The following is a 22,550-nucleotide window of genomic DNA, read 5'->3' on the forward strand; positions in this document are numbered from 1 at the left end:
ATTTTAATGTGATAAAGTTCATGACATTGTTCATTCATTCATGCTTTCTACCTTATTTATTTATTGACTTGTTTGTTCCCTTTACTATTTATTTATTTATGAATGACTTCTACCTTTTTATGTTTATTTATTTAAAATGCTTACATAATTTGTTTGTTCCTGAACTTTTTATTTTTTATTTATATATTTATTTTAATATGCTTCTACCTTGTTTATTTTAACTCTATCATTTATTTATTCATTCTTTCATTTGTTTGTTTGTTCGTGTGAAGTGATAGTTCACCTAAAATGATATTTTTTGAATGCACATTTTGTATGAAAATTTTATGCTGTTTCTGTCCATGCAGTGAAAGTCAGTAGGTTCCAATTAAAAAAATATATTTTATGTACTGTAAAGAAATTCATGCAGGTTCGAATTACATGAGGGTGCATTTATGATAACAGAATTTTAACCGTTAGCTCAACTATCACTTTAACATCAATGAAAATAAGACTGTGATAGACAAACGACTGTGATAGTCTGTTAAGTGGGTTTTACTCTTGTGTGGTGTTGATTGTTTAGATAGCGAAACGTTGAAATAGGACTTTAAAAATGTACAAAATACAGCCTTGTTTTCATTTACATCAAATTAAATATGATGTCAACACTATGGAGATCAAGAGATTAAGTTGATATTTACACTAAATCTCAATCAACAGATGTAAAACATCTTTGCTGATATTGATTGCTCATCTTAATCTTTTAAACCGGTGTGATGAGCTTGACACCAACTAAATACTGTACGTCAAACGGATTTACACAGACATATAAGATACTCTTAGACTGTGGTAACATGCATGAATATCAATGCTGTGAGATGAATTTTTAATGAGGCTGGTGTGTACTTTGGCGTAAAATCACTTGCCTTTCCTTACATGCATATATATTCAGTCTTATTATCTGATAAGTGGCAACATTCCCATGTAGGCCAGAATAAATGGAGATTTCTCTAGAAAAAAGACCCTGTTATCTTCTCAAGACTTTTAAAGGAAACCTCAAAGAATGCATCAAATTATTTCAGGAACAAATCTCTGAGCTATTGCTTGCTATCCGCATTTGTTTTATAGTTATTACTGTAAGTCAACAATTTGTGTCTGGAGAAACTTTTGAGGCAGTGTTATTACTTAATCCACAACTGAGAACTCCATTAACAGCCTCTGAGAAACCAAACTGTCCTGAAACTATGATCAATGAATCTTCATTTGTTCTTAACTTTAGTAATGAACAATGTTTTAGTGACTATTTGGCTACAGGTTTGCTTTTAGTAAGGTGAGAAGTATTTTTTCTGCTGTCAGTAATCTGTTGTAAAATACTAGAGTCCAAACACTGCTGCAGCTCTGTTGTCTAACTGCTGTTTTAGGGGATCAGCTGATGGATGTGTGTGTGTAGAGTTTAGATGATTAGTGGCTTTCAAGGGCTTTTCCCACGTCCTCTAGAGCATTAACTCCTGGAAGGACAGAGCTGTGCCTCAGAACCTGCCACTTAACTTCAGCTGTTTGGGTTACAAGAGGTTTGAAGCTGGTTTTCACCCCACTATTAGCTAAAGCTCACTGAAGTTCTACAGATGAGAGCCACACACCTGAATGCACAGCTATTATAGCAATATATAATTAAATGCATATATAAATATAAATGAGCAAATTCAGTGCTTACACACACACACACACACACACACACACACACACACACACACACACACACACACACACCTATAAAAAATATGTGAGCATTTTTGTGTTAAATATATGGGTAATTTACATATAATTACATATTAACCAATTATACATAATTTGCATAGAAATGATTTTTTATGTATGTGTGTGTGTATAAAGATTTTAAGTGTTATATATAAAAATTATACTACACAGGGATAGTAGAAAGTATTTAAACATATAGAAAAATCATGCAAATTTCACATTTAATTGAGTAATGAGTAATGCACACTAGCATGCTTGTAATGTGCGGGTCAAAATGGTTTGTGTTCCTTTTTAAATCAATGTATTTTGCACTTAAAGGACGATAAGAGTCCCTCCCGAGTAATGCTTTGACTGATGGGCGTGTTGGACACAAACTGATTCCTGCAGATCTCCTGAAAGCCTAGGGATAGAAAGAAGGGCAGTGTTCAAAGAAATCACCCGAGTGAGGCAAATTGAGGAGACAGTTTGGAAGGCAGTGTGGCCAATGGCTACGACAGCTCAGGGGAATTTAAAGTGACCTGTCTGAACTCTAAAAGAGGGTAACTTTGTGGACGGACATCCTCAAACATGGCTCTATTGTTCAAACATTCTCCCCGAGTAGATTTGCTTTGCAAGGTTGGCGTTTTTGAATGGTTTTGTCCGTATGAGCACCTTGTTGCGTAAATTTGACCCCACCGGTTCAGTACAGACATCTGGATGAGAGTCAATCACCCAAACATGACGGTGACGGCCCAGATCCGCCTTCCCTGTGCCAGCACCTCAGGGGTGAAAGGTTATTGGCTGCTCAGTCAGAGCTGCCAGCCTGCGATATGCCACTATTTTTAGTAGGGGATTTTTCATGTTGTTGCCATGCAGCGGTTAGACTCCCGATCGCTCTCAGCTCAATGTGTTGCTCCTGCTCATTGTGTAGTTTGGCATCGCGGCGCTGTGATGTCGAACTGTGACGGATCTCTAAGCTTCACTCGAGCAGAAAAATGTAGGTCATGTTATAAAGCAAACACCTAGAGAGGCAGACAGAGAGACTGGCTACAAGGCATTGAAACCTACTCCAGCATGCACATTTTAAAGATGTTTCCTAACTTGCCGTTGGTTGCCTCGTGAAGGAGCGAACCAGTGAACGAGCAGGAGCAAGACGGTGGGTGTGACTGTAGCGGGGCAAGAAAACCTCACAGAAGCGGTGCAGTGGTGTCAAGGACAGGCTGCCTGCTGGAGAAGGAATGAGTGCAGTTATAAAGCACGGAGAAAATGGAAAGTGTAAAACAAAAGCAAGCAGAGCACAGGAAGTGTCCCTGGGCCTCCAGATACAAAGAGATGCAGTTATGTTTTCATCTTGTGCTCTGACTTACACAGTCCTGTCCTGCATTCTCCGTTTATGACAGAGAGGTTGGACAAATATTCTTCAGGGTGACCTGAGCTGAACTTTAACAATATTTCACATACGAACATGTCAGTTGAATTACATTTATATATATGACTATAGACACATTTAATTATTAATTTTTTAATATCATCTAATTTTTTTATTTAATTTAAATTAGTTATTTTTTATAGATTCTACACGCAACTATTAACTAAACTTGCTGACAGTTTGCTTTATAGTTTGATATTTTTCATATCTGCACATCAAATGTTTTTTCTCAAAACAATGGTTTGTTTTGTTAGTGGAGCTCATCTATTTTTGGGTAGATAACAATATTTTCATGTAAACGGATTATCCATCTTTCTGTTATTGTGAATTTCTGTTATGAATTTTTTTTCCTGCAAAAAAAAAAAAATCATACTTACCTTAAATAATGATGACAGACTAATTAAATTATTTTCACTTGCTGCAGCATGTTGCTGTAAAAGATTAATTATAAGCAATTCATTTCTCTTGGCACATTTTGTGTAAACTGTGGAGATTTGTTGTTGCTGTGTGAATTAGTATTAGAGTGAAGCCAGGTGGTGATCTATTTTTAAAACGCCCTTCTGAGCTTGTTCTGATTTTAGGATTGTTCACACCTCTATGAAGTGCTGCAGTCAGGTTGTTGTAATGCTGCTCCTTGCCACAGAGGGCGCGCTTGCACTTCAAACACCATTTGCAAACAAACATATCTGACTTAATTGGGCACTGAACATTTTTCCCTCAGGTGCATCGAAACAATAAATAGGATTTACTAGCATAAGTCCAGAACTCACATACATATTTTAGACTATATCGCAAGTATTATGGGTGGAAATAAGCAGTTACCTGATGATATAATATTAGCTATATATTTGGGTCATATCCTAATATTGTTTAAAAAATGAATTCAAAATGATCATATATTGCAGTCCTTTTTACTCAGTTGTTTCACGTTCATTAGCTCTGGACTACAGTAAAAACTCTTTTTTTAGTGCGAGTTTGGATTTTGGTCAAATATAGAAATAATTTTTAATACATTTGAGTATTAAATGATATACTAAAATAATTTATAATATTAATAACCCTATAGGGTTATGGTATTTTATAATTATGTAATTTTATAATATACATATTTTTTTATGTATGTATTTTTACACATGCATTTTTATATAAATTATATGTAATTTCTTTTCCCCCTCCATTTTCTATGCTGTGACCTACCTTGAGCTTTTTACTGCACTGCAGCACTCTTTGGCTGTAGTTTATCATGACTGTATTTCAGGAGGGTACTTACATACTGTAATCTGTCCATTCTTGGCAGGCGTGATATTCCATGGATCCATCACAGTGTGAAAAGCTTTACACTCCATTATCAAAATCTGTCCTACCTTGTGTTTTGGACACCCTCTAGTGATGAAGCATCACAGACGACCTGGCAATATTGCTTACTGTGATTTTTGAATTCAGATCAATCAGTTAAATAAACCAATCTGTCATTTTTAGACTCTTTGATGTCAAACCACAAACCCATGTTTTTAGTATTAATGTTTGTTTAATGCTTATAATATAATATATTTTCTGGAAATTTTTTCTGTTATATTATTTCTGAATATTTTCTGAAAATATTATAATATAAAAAAAAAACAACAAAATTAATATCTTAGGTTAACATGATAATATAATATAATATAATATAATATAATATAATATTTTCCTATAATACAGCAAAACAAGCCTTTAATTGCATTAGTTGTTACTCTACCTTGCTGCCTTTGGTTTTGTTGACGTATTTTGTTGACGTATTTTGTTGGTATCTTTTTTATTCGTATAATCATCAGTGCTGTTAATATGAGGCCATATGACCTGCATTACCCCAGAGAGGTTTTCTGAAGACTGTGGGAGCAACAAGTCTTGACAAGTTAAAAGAGCAGTGAAGTGTTTGGGTTATTTTTCAGAGGTTATCTCAGCTTCTCTCATGAGCCGCAGCTGTTCAGCCTCTCTGAAGCACACAAACACAAGCAGACTAGGATTAAAGAAGGTACGTTTGGCCATTTCATCTCATCAAAGTGTAAGCATAAGCATAAGAGACATATAACACGACTAACATCTCTGTCTGCTAATAGCGGTGACTCATGAAAGCCAGATGCTGTTGAACCCCCCCCCCCCCCCCCCTGGACATTTATGTGAAGCCTCGTGCTGGTTGTATCCAAACACAAGTACTAAAACTATTAAGATAGCAGTAACGATACCTGTTAGCCTCCACACCAAAGCAACGCATCTGTTTGTTGTAAGTGTGCACTCAAGTTATGTTGTCTGTCACTTTAAATACTCAAGCTATATTTAAAGGAATAATTCACCCAAAAATGAAAATTCTGTTATTAATAACCTTACTTAATTTCGTTCCAAACCCATAAGATCTTCATTCATCTTTGTAACACAAATGAAGATTTTTGATGAAATTCTAGAGCTCTCTGACCCTCTATAGACAGCAAGGTTACTACCACGATGAAGGCACAGAAATCTATTAAGGACCGTTAAAATGGTCCATGTGACCATCAGTGGTTCAACCATAATTTGATGACGCTATGTGAATAGTAGCAAAAAGACAAAAATAATGACATTATTCAACAATTTTTCTCCTGCAAGTTACCATCTTCCACATTATGAAGAGTGTTATGATGCATGCACATGCTTTCCTCTGTACATAAACAAGGTGCAGCAATTGCGTGTTCTATGTCAGCAGCTTAGTAAAATCACGGTTGAACCACTGATGTCACAATCACATGAACTATTTTAACAATGTCCTTACTGCATTTCTGTGCATTGACTGTGGTAGGTCCTTTGCTGTCTATGAAGGGGGCAGAAAGCTCTTGGATTTTATGAAAAATATCTTAATTTGTGTTCCAAAGATGAACAAAGGTCTTACGGGTTTATAACAACATGAGGTTGAGTAATTTATGACATAATTTTTAAAGCAGGATGGATTTTGAGCTGCTTCCGTTTACAACAGTGAGTGCAAGCTAGATTAAAGTGATTATTACATTTTGAATATGGATATTTTTCTTACAAACAATCATTAATTCGCTACAGGAGGCCTTTGTTATATGGATGAGTGCTTTTTATTTAACTTCTTTTGGACTGATGCATGCAAAACCCACTGAGTGGCATTAAACAGCTTGAAAGATCAAAGACAATTTTTAATATAACTCTGACTGGATTTGTCTGAAAGAATAAAAGTCATATACACCTAGGATGACTTGAGGGTGAGTAATTTATGGGCTAATTTTCATTTTTGGGTGAACTTACCCTTTAAGGCCTGTTCACACTAAGTATATTAACTATATTAACGTCCACACCAATGCATGATAATGTTGTTCTGTTTGTTATAAGTGCACACTGCAGTTATTTTGAAATTTTAAATTATTTTGAAATTTGAAACTATATTATCATTAACTGAATAACGTTTTGTTGATTGGATTCTGATTGTCAGTGTTTTTATAGCTGGTCAGGTGGAAAAATCGGTTTGAATGTTATTCAATGTCCGTGTCTACACCGCAACAGCTAAAGTCTCTACACTGGAAGCGACAAAGCGACAGTTGAAAATCATTTGAACTTTGTATCAGTACGTCATAAATACGTTATAAATAGAACAAGGCATCAGTTCCTCAAGGCATATCATTCCTCTGCGATGTTATAGTTAAGGTGCGGTCACATTAGCAAAATTTTGTGTGCAAAAACAAGTCGTTTGCCCAATGTCAATAGTGTGGAGATACATGAAGCACAGTTCACACAGAAATAGCCTTCAAATCGGATTTCTATTTGTCTGTGTGGCAGATTTGAATTCTAATGCGTTCCTGTTAGAATGGCTGGATTTTGCCGGTGTTCTGTCAATTTGTGCTACCTCCCATTAAAACAGTAGGTAGTAGGCTACAATTCGATATTGAAAAATTCTACCTGTCAAATTATGGATTATTAACGCCTACACCTACCCCAACTCTAAACCTTCCCTTACAGTAATGCAAACACAGTAATTATGTATTATTTGCAGTTGTGAAGGGATATAGCTACGGCTGTAAACCAACAATAAATACATTTATCTACCTAGTAGATTGTGTTTTATTGATGACTACACCTACCCCAACCCTACACCTACCATTACAGTGATGCAAATACAGTAATTATTGTTGTTCAGCATGAGAAAAAGGAAACAATATTAATGAGCGCATGCACATTAAGCCCTGGTAGGACAATCTGATGGGGAGGATAAAATGTCAGGATTTGCATATGACTGCACCTTTATAGTTGTGATGTGGACTTTTTTAAAACAGTTTCTTTATCGTTGTAGTTGGCCTTAATACTGTGTGATGATGATGTGTTATGTAGTCTGGAGATGTGAGCTTGATAAGTTGGCACTGCAGCAGCGGGTGGTGGAGGAGGAGGGTGAGCAGAGGACACGCTGTTTGGATTTTTCTGCTTGGCAACTCGCGCCCCTCCCGTTCAGAATCAATGCGGAGCGAAGAGGGGAACGCATGCTGTTTGAAGCTCTGCTCGCAAGTCTACGCTGGCTCCTGGCGGGATCGCACACTCAACCGACGAGAGCCAGAGTGAGAAATTCTTCCAGGGCAGTGGGGCACTGCATGAAATAATAATCAAAACGCTTAGATGAAAAACAGTCTGTGGCTGAGACTGCTGTGGTGCTGACAGAAGCTTTAATCAGAGGAAATTAATTAAGCAAACAGTCTCACTGTGGACACAGACTAAAGTTTCTATTGTGCTAGAGCAGGAACTGTCTATAGCAGTGGTTCTGAACTAGTTTGGCTCATGACCCAGATTTTGGGAACATAACACAGTGGCAAGAATGTTGATAATGAACAAAAAATGTCTTTAAAATAATACTTAAAGGCAAGGTAGGTGATTTGGTTCAAAAAATTTTTTTGTTATGCTGGTTGAAAGTCTCTTCGCATCCCGATGGCAATCACTAAGTTAAGCGGTCTAAATTAATTCATATGTATTTATATCGTTTGTGGAAGGCGTAGGACCATAAAATGTTAGTCTAATCAAAATGTTCGGTCCAAACATTATGAAAGGCTGTCCTGCCTGCCTGTCAAAAATGCATTTGCATACCTCTGCGCAACCTGTTTATGAGACATGGTGTAATCTGACAGCTTTGCATTCAGATCAAGACCATGTCGCAGGTTAGTCCATGGACAGTCTGTGCACGTTTGCGTGTTTTGGAGGAGGCGTGGCTTTGCAGAGTGATTACGCAGGGAGGGTGGGGATATTGCTTTCAAAGCTAACTTTATATTACTAGGCTTTCCGAAATCGCCTAACCTACCTTTACAATTTGTAATATTATCGTCAACTTTTTCGGTCCAACAATATTCAAAATTAATATTCATAAACTAAATAGGAAAATTTACTTAGTCATCTTGTTCTAAATTCTCATTAGCCAATAATATGCACAGTACTAGTTTTACAGTAACTTAAGTAGTTTGAGTAGTAGTTTGATAAGCACATTTATTATACAAAATAATCTTAATTATTAATGCTTATATGTTGTTTAGTTGCATTTGTGAATGTGTGTGTGTGTGTGTGTGTGTATATATATATATATATATATATATATATATATATATATATATAATGGTTATATTTTTATATTTTGTAATTAATTATACACTATACTGTATGTACATTGTATTTTTAAAATTAATTATATATATATATAATATTATAATATAATATAATATAATTATATGTTTATATTTATATTTTTATGTTGTATATTTTTAGAATTATTTGCATTTATATACCAAATTCTATTCTATATATACACAATTCATATATTTTTATCTTTTGATCTTTTGTTATATTTTGTAATGAATTATACATTATTATTATTATTATTATTATTATTATTATTATTATTATTATTATTATATTTTTAGCCATTTATGTTCTTAAATATTTTTATAATTATTATTTGGATTTATATAATAATTTGCATTTTATATGCATTTATACATTTATATGATGTATTTTTCCTTGCTGTCTGCAGTCTATTAGAACAGACATGTGACTCATTTTTGGATCATGACTTTTGAGAATAACTGGTCTATAGGTTGTGGACCCTCATACTAGTCATTTATGGGCTTGGATGAATGTATGTTTATGTTTTGTCACAGGACAGGCAGTTCATCAAGTGATTCATGACTTTAAGAGGAAGCAGAGGAAGTTTTGCCCAGGGATGTTCACATGACCGTACGCTTGTCTGTCATCCTGTGTGGAGTGGCGTCCTGTTGAGGGCATGTACATCTGCAACACCACACTCTCTGAAACACTGTTCTCTCATAGAATAGATAGACAACAGACTTTTCACTCTGTTGTTGTGTAAAGACACAACACACCATATAGGGAAGAAGTTCACCGATTTAATAGATCTGTATTGATCTGGTATAATGCAACGTTTATTTAACCCTTGTGCAGGATATGTACAGAATTGTAAAAAGAAGTCTTCAGCTGTGGAAATAATGCTAAGAAGTTGCAGGTGGTTGCCAGGGTGTTGCTATGCATTTTTGTCCACCAGGGGGCAATATTTCTAAGATTGCTCAGAAAAGTAATAATGCTCATCTCCTGAACAAGCTATGGTACAATTTGACACTCATTATTAGCTTATTAGTTGATCATTCTGTCAAATGACATTTAAAACAAAAGACTGGATTTTTACACAAAATTGGATTTAAAATGCAAAAATCTATTCTTAAACAGGGCACTTTTTTCTCCAATGTTAAAGATATATACAGATATAACAGTGTAAATGCTGATGCAGGTACCATCTTGGAAATTGTTCCAATTTATTTGTCCTTATTTTTGTATCATTATAAAACCGTAAACTATATTATCACTTAGCTCCAGTCTGCTAAATGCGACTATAAGACATGAAGATATTAAAATATTATAAACATTAATATCATGATCGTCTGTAAAGCTGCTTTAAAACTATATTGTGCACTCTCAGAAAAAATAAAAAGGTACAAAAGCTGTTACTGGTTCAAAGTGTGCACATTTGTGCATGTTTATCTCTAGACGGTGCATATTAGTACCTTAAAAGGGCCTTTCGCACCACGGGAACCTTTTCATAGTACCAGAACTATTTGTGGAACTACCCACGTTTTGGCATTTTCGCACCTCCGGAACTGGGTGCGATTTTAGTACCAGACTGCCTTTTTCGAGAACCAAATTAGCTCCTACTCCGGAGCAAGGTCTATCCAGCACAACTGGTATTACTCATGACGTAAGTATACATAAAGGTCCATATTTAGTACATTTGTACATTGTAGTACCTTAATAGTGCAATTTAGTACCGTTTGAAATGATACCACCCTAATGACACCATTTGTACCTTTTTCTGAGAGCGTTAAATGCGCTGTATGAGTATATTTGACTTGACTTGAAAATTGAGATTGAGAAGATTCCTTTAAAAGAAAACATCAAAGATTTTATACGTCATAAGAGGAGATGTGGTTCGTTTAAGGAGGGGCAGAGAATCTGGCATGAGCTGTGGTGATTGAGCAGCCAAAGGGAGATGTTTGCCATCTGTTTAACAAATTGTGACATAAATGCTCTCCACCCCACTCCTGATTCTCACAGGTGTTTGTCATTAGCCAAGACCACAAATGCTGCCCAAGGGGAGTGACCTTAAACCCAACAGCTGCCCATTCAAGAACCCCAACATAAAACAGAGCAGTGCTCAGTGGTGTATAAAGTACCTAAAATCCATACTCAAGTAAAAGTACAGATATCTTACCAGAAAATGACTTTGGCAGAAGTTGAAGTCACTGTTTAGAATATTACTTGAGTAAAAGTCTTAAAGTATATGATATTTATTGTATTTAAGTATGAAAATAATTTTTTCATACTTAAATCTTTAACATACTTAAGTATTGAAAGTAAAAGTACAAGTAAATGCAAAATGCAAAATGGAAAAGAAGCAAATATATATATAGATAGATAGATAGATAGATAGATAGATAGATAGATAGATAGATAGATAGATAAATGTTCATACACAGCCTGAGTAGCAAGACTGTTCAGTTTTAACTCTGTCTTCCATTTTGTATTTTTGAGTAAGAATAAGAAGCACTTAATCCGGTACCTAATGTTTTTCATTCCAGCATAAGAAAACATTTCTGGAATCTGCATCTGAAATAGCATTTAGATGTGTTTATGTATCTCAGAGGGGACATGGATGCATTTAAACTGACATAAAACATTGAATACTGATATTTGAAATAATTTAAAACATTAAAGAAATAGTCGAAATGTGAAATTAAAACTGGCAGTAGGTGACCGCAAGAGATTGTTAATGAGTAAGTCACTAAGATTCAACCGATTCATTCAAACGGCTGATTCATTCAGAAACAAAGCATTTGACTGTGTTAAGGAGTGAATCACTGAATCATTTATTCAACTGGTTTGCTCAAAAAGCTGATTCATTTAATAAGTAATCACAATTGCTCAAAGACGCAAAAAATGCTGTGATCTTTGTTTGGAACTATTTTCGTTAGCAAAATTGAGCAAAAACAAGCAATATTATGTCTAAAATGTAAGTCACTTACTGGTTTACTGAACTTGAACTGAAGATCGCACATCATTACAACAACACTTACCATAATATCGCAGACGATGCTGTATCGCACACACCCAGACTCGACTTGAGAGGAAAATTGATCACCCTGGGTTGTGCGCACACTTGTTTGCACATGAGCAAAGGTGTTTTTATGAGTCTAACTTGCAAACGGCAGACCACTAATTCGTCAAATCTGCTTTCCTGCAGTCCGTGTTCTTCTGACTTCTGACTATTTTGTGGTACGTAACAAATATGTTTCGGGGAAATGTAGTGGAGTAAAAGTAAAAGTTGGCTGAAATATAAAAACTAAAGTAAAGTACAGATACTCCAAAAAAATACTTGAGTACTGTAACGAAATATTATTACTTTGTTTCATTACACCACTGGCAGTGCTCAAAGAAGGATGTCGACTCTACCACAGATTGACGACTTGGTGTCCATCTATTCACAGAAAGAAATGGACTGAGAGGGATTTTCAGTGGTGCTCCTTAAGCGTTGGCATGGGATGAAACAAACCATGTTTCAAGGCCTGTGAGCCGAACTGCTTGTTATAACATTGAAACCCCAAACCGTAATGATGTGTAAAGGACTTTAATTATTCATATACTGGTACACCAAGAACAGACTATATATAAAGTAGTGTTTTCATGCTGCATTTTTTAGCAGATTTTAACAAACACACTCACACCTCTTTGATGTCTGAGTTTTCATAGGAACGCAAGAGATTTACGGAGTCTAAGACAATAGCTCCACAGCGGCCAGGCATCGTAGGAGGGAGATCTTGGGGTAACAGCTGATTCTGACATATTTAATGCTGCTCTTTTAGTTTCATGCCAGTTGGCTCGCTCCTCTCTCCATCTTTCTTTTCTAAAACCTCTCCAGGAGTAATCCGGGGGAAAAAACCCTCAGATCCAAACTCTACACTAATCCACAGCTTCACACTCGCAGTGGGGAGAGCGCTGGGTTTATCTGTGTGGTCACAGCACAGCAGATATGAGTCCAGTGATCTACTTAACAGGTAATCTATTCTTAAACAGAGGACTTTATTTGAAGAATTTCAGTGTTAAAATACATTTATCCCCATTTTAATGTGCTAACACAGATATTGCAATGTAAACGCTAAGGCTGTAGCTACCATCTTGGAAAAAAATACATTTTTGTATTGTCATGAAATGTAAACTATTTTATCAAATGACTCTACTAAATGCAACTATAACAGGTAAACATTAACATTGTGCTTTTTCGTAAAGCTGCTTTGAGACAATCTACATTATAAATCACTAGGTGATAATATAGTTTACATTTTGTGATAATATAGACAATCAAGCAGTTGAGATTTGCTAGATAACATATATATATATATATATATATAATATATATATATATATATATATATATATATATATATATATATATATATATATCCAGGTAATCTTCTATATACTTATTTCTTCAGGATTTTTTATTTTATTAATTTTTTTTTCAGAAATTTGCTCATATTTTTGATAAAATGCAAAATGTTTGAGATGCCAAGTTATGTAAATTACAACTTTTTAGAATAACATAAAATTATTTTATTTCATTTATTTTCAAATAGTTAATTTTATTCTTAAAAAAAATTTATAATATTATACATATTATAAAATCAAATAAAAATATTAAATATATTTTTATATAAAATATATATATACATTTACTTAAACTGAAATTAATGTTAATAAAAAACTATGTAGACATTAATAAACAAATACCAATAAAAAAGTAAAAGAAATGACAAGAACACACTAAAATACCAACATTTCAACTACAATTAAAATGGAAATAGAAAATACGAAGAAAACTTATTCAAAATAACAATAAAGACTAGCATTTAAAATAGTACATCTATGATACTAAAATAATAATAGATGAAGTGATTAGATGGGCGCAATATTTTTCCACAAGAGAATATGCAATTGAAATTCATATATGCTAATTCGTTCATTTTTAGGAGGAAAATTGCATGTAGATTTTCTTAGAGCTTACAGACATGGATTAATTTTTTTCTATAAGAGTGTCCTTGTTACAGTTTAATTCTACATTTAAGTACTGAGTAATATTAATTAGCTACATGAACTATATGGAGTTAACGTTTGGCTTAACTGGGTTACTTGCATGTAATTATGCCTAATTTATTATTTTAATAGTAAGTACATGTTACATGTGTAACGGGAACACCGTAAAATAAAGTTGTCATATTAGTTTCAGAATTTCAGGCTGTAAATTGTCATGTTGATTGGAGCCTCTGGTAATGGTTAATGGGATTAGTACAAAGCAGGAAGCATGACACCGCAGACACCAGTGTGGTATTGTCAGTCTCATTAGGAGGAGACTGTTGTCCCGTCCTGTGGAGTGATTGATGAAGAGGCAGAGGGGTCTGGTCCCAGCAGGGTTTCTCTGAGTCTCTCTCTCCTTCAGCGGGATTCGTTGTGAGAATATTCTTGCGGAGAATTCCAGGAAGGGCAGGAGATGCACTTTGTTCTGATCTCCAGCTGAACTTCCCTTCATTGAAATCCTCGCTCTCAAATTAAACTGCAGCGCTGATGTAAATCCCAGATGACGGGCTCTCCTGTACAGTAAAGCTCTCTCGCTAACCACACTGACCATTAGAACCCGAGTCATCTGTAATCCTGCCTCACTTCATGTCTAATTATATGGTGGGAGTCAAGTATAATAAAGTAGCTGGTTAAGATCAAACCATCTAATTAACGGATTAAAGGCAGAAAACCCGCTCACAAAGCTTTTTATGAAATGTTAATTAATGATCACTGCTAGCAGGGTTTTCCCAAATGCCTAAAAGCAAATTATATTGCATTAAAAGCATTTACTTGTACTCATTTCTTTTTTTTAATGTGGCAATGCTCTGCATTTGTCACTTACTCGTGAAAATCACAGTTCAGGAACATTAACAGCAGACGTGTTGGGCTGAGGCTGTTTTCTCAATTATGTAACAAGGGCCTTTTTAACAAATGCTGCTTAGTCAATGGACTTTTAACAAACATAAAAATAAAGAAAAAACTAAGATATATGTATACACACACACACAAGAAGATTTTTAAACTTATACTGTCAAGAAATCACAACTTCTGGAAAATGCATAAAATAAATACACAATTTTTTGTTTCTTTTTCTTCAGTAAATAACATGATTGTGTATTCCTTACCTTTTTATCGCCATTTTTCTGTGTACTATTAACTCTGGGCAGCTTAAAGGATCAAACTGTTGTTTCATGTAGATGACATCCTTTACATGTGAATAGAAATCCTGTTTTGAAGCCAATTGATTTGCAAATGAAGGCACAGCGCTGTCCCTCAGGGAAACTGAAGGTAGCCGAAACACAGTCTCAGTTTTCAGCACCTAGATTACCATGAGGCTGCTGCTCTACTTTCTTTTAGACATCTCTGAAACCTCAAGAGTCACAAGGAATTCAAACACATATTCAGTGGAAAGTACAACAGCTGTGTTGAAGAAATTTAATAGCAGACCGGGTGTGAAAAAGTACTAACAAATATCTATAATTACAGCAATTTTTAATATTTACTTATATTTTTATAATATTTATTTATTAACTATTAATTATTAAATAACAGCAATATGAACAGCTGAATTAGAAGAAAATGCGTTTAAGAACTTTAGTATTTAATAAAAAAACCTGGCCACAAATCCTAAATAGCTTAACTGATTTTTAATAAATATATTTTTTATTATTATGCATTTTAATAATGGCAGTTTTGATGAGTTAAAAGAAAATGAAGTTAATTATTTTAATGCAATGTAATTCTAAACACCTTTGCTTCAGTGCATTGTTTAGAGACTGGAGATGAATTTAAAGAAATAAAAAGAAACTCTAAGATTAAATATCCGCAGGTAAATTAACAATAGCGAAAACTTACCTGGTAAATATCTATTTTATTATTCAGTTGTTGCGTGGTAACTCTCCTAGAGCGTCCTGTTATGTAACCTTATTAAATATTCATAAATTACAGGTCGGTAGGTTTCCACAATAGCATCCATTCGCCCCGCTAGAGCCCACCTTCAAAGAGACAGCTTTCAGCCAATCAGTTCAACGTTCCCGGAGGACGTCATGTTACGTAATTAATATTCATAAACCGAGCCCTGCGCGTGTTTGGATCGGTCCGCTGGGGTGCGCTGAGTTCAGAGCGAAAAACTGCACTGAAAAGTCACCGGATCTGATTGGCTCAGCATTGGACTACTGGTTTATCCTTCAAACTCGATAACTTTTCCGTTTTAACTTCGTCAGCGGAATTATTTCATTACTGACAGCTGTTTTGTGCACCTCGAAATTGAGCGACGCGGTTGCCGGTGTTTACCTGCTCTGATAAGGATAACTTACAGCTGATGCATGACAGACTGTAACCAGACTGACTTCCCTTTAAACTCACACAGATGAGCAGATCAGGACTAAACATTTAATGTTACAGGTAAGATTTCTAGTAGCCTATAACATCTCTAAAACATGCCTGAAATCTTAGAATATTCTCAAACGCATGACACCAAGCTTTTTTTTTTTTTTTTTTTTTTTTTTTTTTTGAACATATACAGTGGAAGTATTGTGGTATATAACCAAGTACCATGGTGTTACCACAGTCATTTTTATTATTATTAATATTATTATTATTTATAGGGACTTGGAAGCAATACATCAGTTGGATTTCATGAAGTTTTGTCATGAAATTATGACTGCTGTCATAATAACAGACTGTTGTGATTTTTGCTTTCAGTAATGTATAATTTTGTGGTGTAGTTAAACACATCTTATTAGAAGAGTGTTATACTGGCAGCATTTCCAGCGATTACTGCAGCTGCTTCTCACTTAAATAATCACATTTTATAGGGCACAATATAGATGATCAGTATGTTGCAAAGTTTGATGACATTCCTCTGTTTGCATGAGCAGCATGAGCTTGGCATGCATCTGTAGAAAACCATTGAGATGCTAAACCTCTGAAAATCCAGCCCTTCAGGCAAGAGGATGTGATGACAGGATAAGTATTTAAATTATTAGGCACTCGGGCCCGATTCGTTGTCTGTTGGACTAGTTGGACTGGTTCCTTAAGAGACTTGGACTTCACACTGACCATTCTGAGCGGCAGCACGCGAGCATTTGCTCAGCATTTTCAAGGTGGTGATTTTCACACAGAAAGCCTTTGTGTGGCTCGGTTTGCAGTGAACCTCCTTGAACATTTATCTCTAGAAGGAAATGAATAGATCTGTTAAACTTTAGATTGCCATCTTTTGTGAATATTGATCAGCTGGCGTTACCTTATCAATAGGCTTATTTGTAGCTGTCTTCTTTTCTATGCAACAATATTGATTTCTGCACTGAGCAGCTGTCATTGCAGTCATACAGTGTTTAATCATTTGTGTTTTAGCTGTAGGTTTAGGTGATCTAAGGTCTTTGAAACTGTCTGTCTATATGCCGTCACTCCAGGCAAAAATCTGCCAGTGAAGTTTGAGTCGACTTGCCTGCAGTGTCACTTGAAGAAGTTTATTGTTGCTTTGTGCTGAAGGAGATTATTGAAGTGTTTGTAGAGCTACCTAGAAACCAGCTTCTGTCTGTGTCACATCCCCAAGCTCAACACACACTGATAACCTCCTGAGACCTGGGGCCTGTTTCATAAAACAAGTTGACCAAACAAACCAGGCTTATTTGAGTTATTCTGACTTATTTTGAACCAAATCAACTGACAATAAGCCAGACTAACTGAAATAAACCTGGCTTGTTTGGTAAACTTGTTTTATAAAAACAGCCCCCAGGAATAGTCAATTCTTTAAAAACAAGACCTAAATAACACCTAGATTTAATGCATATCTCTATAATCAAACAGGTTAATGAATAGATATAAATTAACTTTTCTCTGCTTTGTTGGAGCAAGGTTATATTTAACTTCCCATTCACTTCCTCACTTTAAGCAAATGCTGTTCTGCTGAATCTGTGACATAGCCTAATTATAAAGTATTTTGTGTCCAAAAAGAAATTAAAGACATTTCTGTGATTAATCCAACAATGACCCCATAACCCACAAACCCATATTGACCATCAACAGATGACGCCAAAACTGGATTACTTTTATTATTATTTTTTTTATTAGTAATGTTTGCTAAGGCAAGCATTATGACTTTTAAACTTAGAGTAAGTGATTTGAATAAACCCTATGATTGAACGAAATATAAAACATCTGTGCATAATTTTGCAAAAATAAATCTTAGGTATCTTATACAATGTATAACTATATACAATGTAGAACTGCCTACATCACCCAATATTGATACTACTCATGCATGTATGTGTATGTAGTAGTTGTTGTTGTCGATGCTCAGTTGTGCCTCAGTGGCACCATCATGTTCGGCGTAGCTTGCCATCAGCACGTGTGTGTGTGTGTCAGAAGCAGCTGTGAGAGCCTCACCTCTGTCAGGTTTATGGGTCACTATCTGGATGCCAAGACAACAGTGCTGGACTCTTGCTTCATACCTCCCATAATCAGCTGTTTGCCGGATTGCCAGCAAACATGACCACATGTGAGACAGCTGACTGATCTAATGACATACTGTTGTGTTTCCACCCGAATTGTGAATCACAGGCTGATTTTCTAGTTGCTGAGTTCTTGTGCTGTTTTTACTGATGGTGTTTGTTTGTTTGCAAGTGTAGTATGTCATATCATAATATTTCATATTTGACCTTTTTGAGATTGACTTAAGAAATGTTAACACCCCCTTGGTGTTATTTTACAACGTTTTCCTAATATATACACATAATTTTGAGTTAGTAGTAATGCAAAGAACTTAAAGGAAGGAAAGCAAATTAAATTTTATGCAGACACCAGGAAGAACACTGTTTAATGTGATCTCATTGTGATGCCATGTGGGGCATTCCCAAAGACGCCTACTTTGGTATACTGTATCACTTATTATGTACACATATTACTGTGCAACATGGAATGCCAGTTTGTGACAGAACAGTTGATTTCACTTAAAAAATGCTGAACTTATGATTAAGTAGTAAACATTTATGATCATAGGTTAAAGGTAAAAGCACATTTTGACTCACATGCTGTATTTTCTTGATCATCAATAGGTCATGCAATTACTTCATCTTGTGAGTACTTTAAATGTGAAGTGTGCAATTTTCTTTTTTTTTTTACAATTAGTGACTCTTTTCAGGTTTCCTGAACACTACACTCATCCAAAAGATAGTCCTGCCCTTAAAGGGATACTCCATCCCAAAATGAAAATTTTGTCATTAATCGCTTACTCCCATCGTCTTCAGAACACAATTTAAGATATTTTGGATGAAAACCGGGAGGCCTGTGACTGTCCCATAGACTGCCAAGTAAATAACAGTGTCAAGGTCCAGAAAAGTATGAAAGACATCGTCAGAATAGTCCATCTGCCATCAGTGATTCAACCATAACATTATGAAGCAACGAGAATACTTTTTGTAAGCGCAGAAAACAAAAATAATGACATTATTCACAAATTTCTCTCCATATCACCGTGTGCTGCGTCTGCTCTTCTGTATCAGCCGCGCCACAAGGATCCGCTGTTTCTATGTGTATTTAGCTTTGATTTGAAAGAAAACAGTGCATCATTGTGGCGCGGCTGATACAGAAGAGCATACGCAGCATACGGTGATATGGAGAGAGTTGTCAGTTGTCTCTGCATATTGAGCTGGAATTTGAGGTATGTTAACATTGAAAACATCACCTTTCAGTCATATTCATCTGTATTTCTGTCAGTAGCACTTCCGGACAGGGCGGTTTCCACCTTTGCACCCATTCAACACCTCAATTAAAGCATGATTCGTCTCTGTAGTTTTGTGTTTGGCGGGTGGAGTGACTTTTAGCAATGGGGTGTATATGTACAGCACACAAAAGTGCTGACGCCTACAGTTCAACCCAACCCAGAATGATCTCAGAGTGCACTATTAACCAACTGGCTCTTTGACTCACCACAATCACAGTCTGAATCTTTCCACGGTCAAATAAAGAGCCTCAGATACTTATACGGTAGTGCAGAAACTGAACTTGTCATAAGTTGTCAGAAGTGGAACATTGTTCTGAAACAGGATGAGATCACCTTCAAACACACAATCTCACACACACACACACACACACACACACACACACACACAAACATACAAAATCCTTCCCATTGGCTTTGAATATTCAAATGAGTTTCCAATTTGCATCCATATGATTCCAGCTGCTTGAATGCGCCCAGTCTCTTTAAAGCCCATGTGTTTCTCTTTGAGGTCTAATCCGCTCATAATTATCTCATGTTTTCAATGCTCTTTCATTTTTCCCCTTCTGGATATATCTGCACTCCTCACTTTGTCGCTGTAATTTTCTTTAAAGCACCACTAAATATTGTAAATAAATGTTTTATTTAATATTTTGAATGAACCTTAGCAAACAATATTTGCCACTCATACTAGCGCTTTAAAATTTAGTGATTTGATTTAATATGCAATTTTATTAATTCACTAAACCCAAGTATGGCAAGTAATTCTTCTTTTTTTGTTACAAACATGAATGATGGCTCAAAGTTGTTTTTTTTTTTCTTTTTCTTTCTTAGAAATCAGACTTATGATTTTTATGGAAAAATCCCATATACTGACATTGGAAGTTGGACCTGAGGTATTGTAGAGACTTGGTGGTGGACTCTTTTGAAACCTAGAAACCAACTGCATAGCAACAAACTTGAAACCTTTAAGAATCAGTGTAGTTTTATTATTATTTATAAAATATTGTAGTTTTTATTATTATTATGAATTAGGTTTTATTTTTACATTTTTCTTTAAAAATTTTTTTGGAACTTTATTACATTTGGACATAAAATGCTTACATTAATTAAAAAAAAAAATTAAAATTATGTTATTTTTATTTTTTTATATTACTTTAAATATTACTTTAAATACTTAAAATATTATTTATAAAAAAAAGTTTTTATTTTTTATTTTTTCAAAATATTATTTAAATTAAATTTTAGTTTAATTTGAATAAGTAATTCAATCTAAAATTAATTATTGAAAAAACTTAAGATTTTATTTCTGTGTTGTCTTTGTCCTACTTGTTGCTGGAGCAGTTGTCATCCTTTTTAACATGCTCTGCTCAACCTGCATTGATTCATTGCTCAAATTTTCACCACTGAGTTCAAAGACTTCAAAGAAAGCTGTAAATTTTCCTCGGGCATCTAGAGCCTATAAAAAATGTTGCAGCGCACACAATGTTCTGATTTCGAGCAGCTTCTGCATTCAGAATCACTGTTATGAAAGCCTGATTTAGACTATTAATGGTTGGGATAGATTTCTCAATCCCTGTGTGGTCTTTATGTGCTGCAGCAGTGCAGTGCTTACCGTCGTTGCCAGAATCGAGTCTCTGAAGGCCATCTTCTTTGTGCTGTTAGACTAGAATACCTATTTAATATGATGCTTTGGCTGTGGATCAATATAGAACAGATTTCAGAGGCAGGGCTTTTGTTGTCGAAGCCTCCTGTGTGGTTCGCTGTAATGTGCCACTCAGCGGTGGATGGATGTTGTAGACACCCTCAGATGAATGTTTGTGCAACATGTGTCTTCCAGATTTACAGGTACTTGTTGCGGTGAGTCCCCCATGGGACAGCATTTCCTACCCATCATCTGACTTGAAAGAGTTTTATGTGCATAGAGGTCTTTGGATGTGAGATAAAAGCATCACTTATCGTCCGTGGCCTAACAAAAGGACTATGATTAGGTTTTCATGTGGGGGACGTAATTGTCGGTGCACTTGTTGTTTGTGGTCTGTTACAAGCATGCTGGAAAAACGTGTTCAGAGCTTACAATAGTAATTTTCTGATTTTTCACCCTGTCTTTGACCATTAAAACTTATCAGGCTTGCTGCTGTTTCTTTAAAATTGATATTCAGGCTCAGGCTATCCAAGACGTAGATGGGTTTGTTTTCTTCATCAGAACAGATTTGGAGAAATTTAGCATTAAATTACTTGTTCACCAATGGATCCTCTGCAGTGAATGGGTGCCAGTCCAAACAGCTGATAAAAACATCACAATGATCCACAAGTTTGCCATATAACTCTAGTACTTTGTAAGAAACAAATCTATCAAGATGTTTTTAACTTCAAACCATTGTTTCTCTATTTTTCTCTAACCACAATATTGCTTTCTCCAGTGAAAAAGTCATGTTGTCTGAATCAGGAGAGGAATATGCATGGATCAAGCACCGTTGACAAGTGAAAGCAGTTCAAAACATATTTGGCGATCGATTTTGAGAGGACAACAGGGGATGTTTTTTTTTTACTGGAGGAAGTTTTAATTATGGATTATGGTCTTTGGCCAGAAGCGATGGTTTAAAGTAAAATGCCTTAAAGATGCATTTGTTTCTTACAAACATGCAGCTTTTCACTTCACAAAGATGTTAATTGATGGACTGGAGTGTTGTGGATTACTTCAGCAAATGTAATGATTTTGGATGAATATTACTTGAAACCATTGCTGAATAAAAGTATAATTCCATTTTTTTATTATTATTATTTTTTTTTTTTAAATCTTACTGACCCAAAACAAATTTTTGTTGCTTAGTTTCCATTGGTGCTTTGGGTGGACTGAGGACATTTGCTGACTTTGCAAATGGAAAGAAATACGTTGCTGCATGTTTAAACTGTGCTGAACGGCAGTATGATGAAACTAGCATCCTGACCGAACGTGACCTGTGAGCATGAATGCATCTGGTCGTGATTGTGCCAGCA

The 22,550-nt window shown here is 35.3% G+C and overlaps 1 protein-coding gene across 4 annotated transcripts in view; it reads left to right on the top strand.

Annotated features, from left to right (window-relative positions):
• LOC109095191 (coiled-coil domain-containing protein 120-like) overlaps positions 1 to 22,550 on the top strand; it is a 48,426-nt gene that overhangs the window by 5,621 nt on the left and 20,255 nt on the right. The window contains exon 1 of one of the 4 annotated variants that reach the window (XM_019108874.2): positions 15,852 to 16,231. The exons of 2 other annotated variants lie outside the window; for them this stretch is intronic. The gene's annotated coding sequence lies outside the window, so the exon portion shown is untranslated. Of the gene's footprint in view, positions 1 to 15,851; positions 16,232 to 22,550 lie in introns of those variants that run through there. One more of the 4 variants, XM_019108873.2, reaches the window with a different exon arrangement.

The sequence above is a fragment of the Cyprinus carpio genome, chromosome B8 (assembly GCF_018340385.1).
Source record: "Cyprinus carpio isolate SPL01 chromosome B8, ASM1834038v1, whole genome shotgun sequence".
Taxonomy (NCBI): Eukaryota; Metazoa; Chordata; class Actinopteri; order Cypriniformes; family Cyprinidae; genus Cyprinus; species Cyprinus carpio.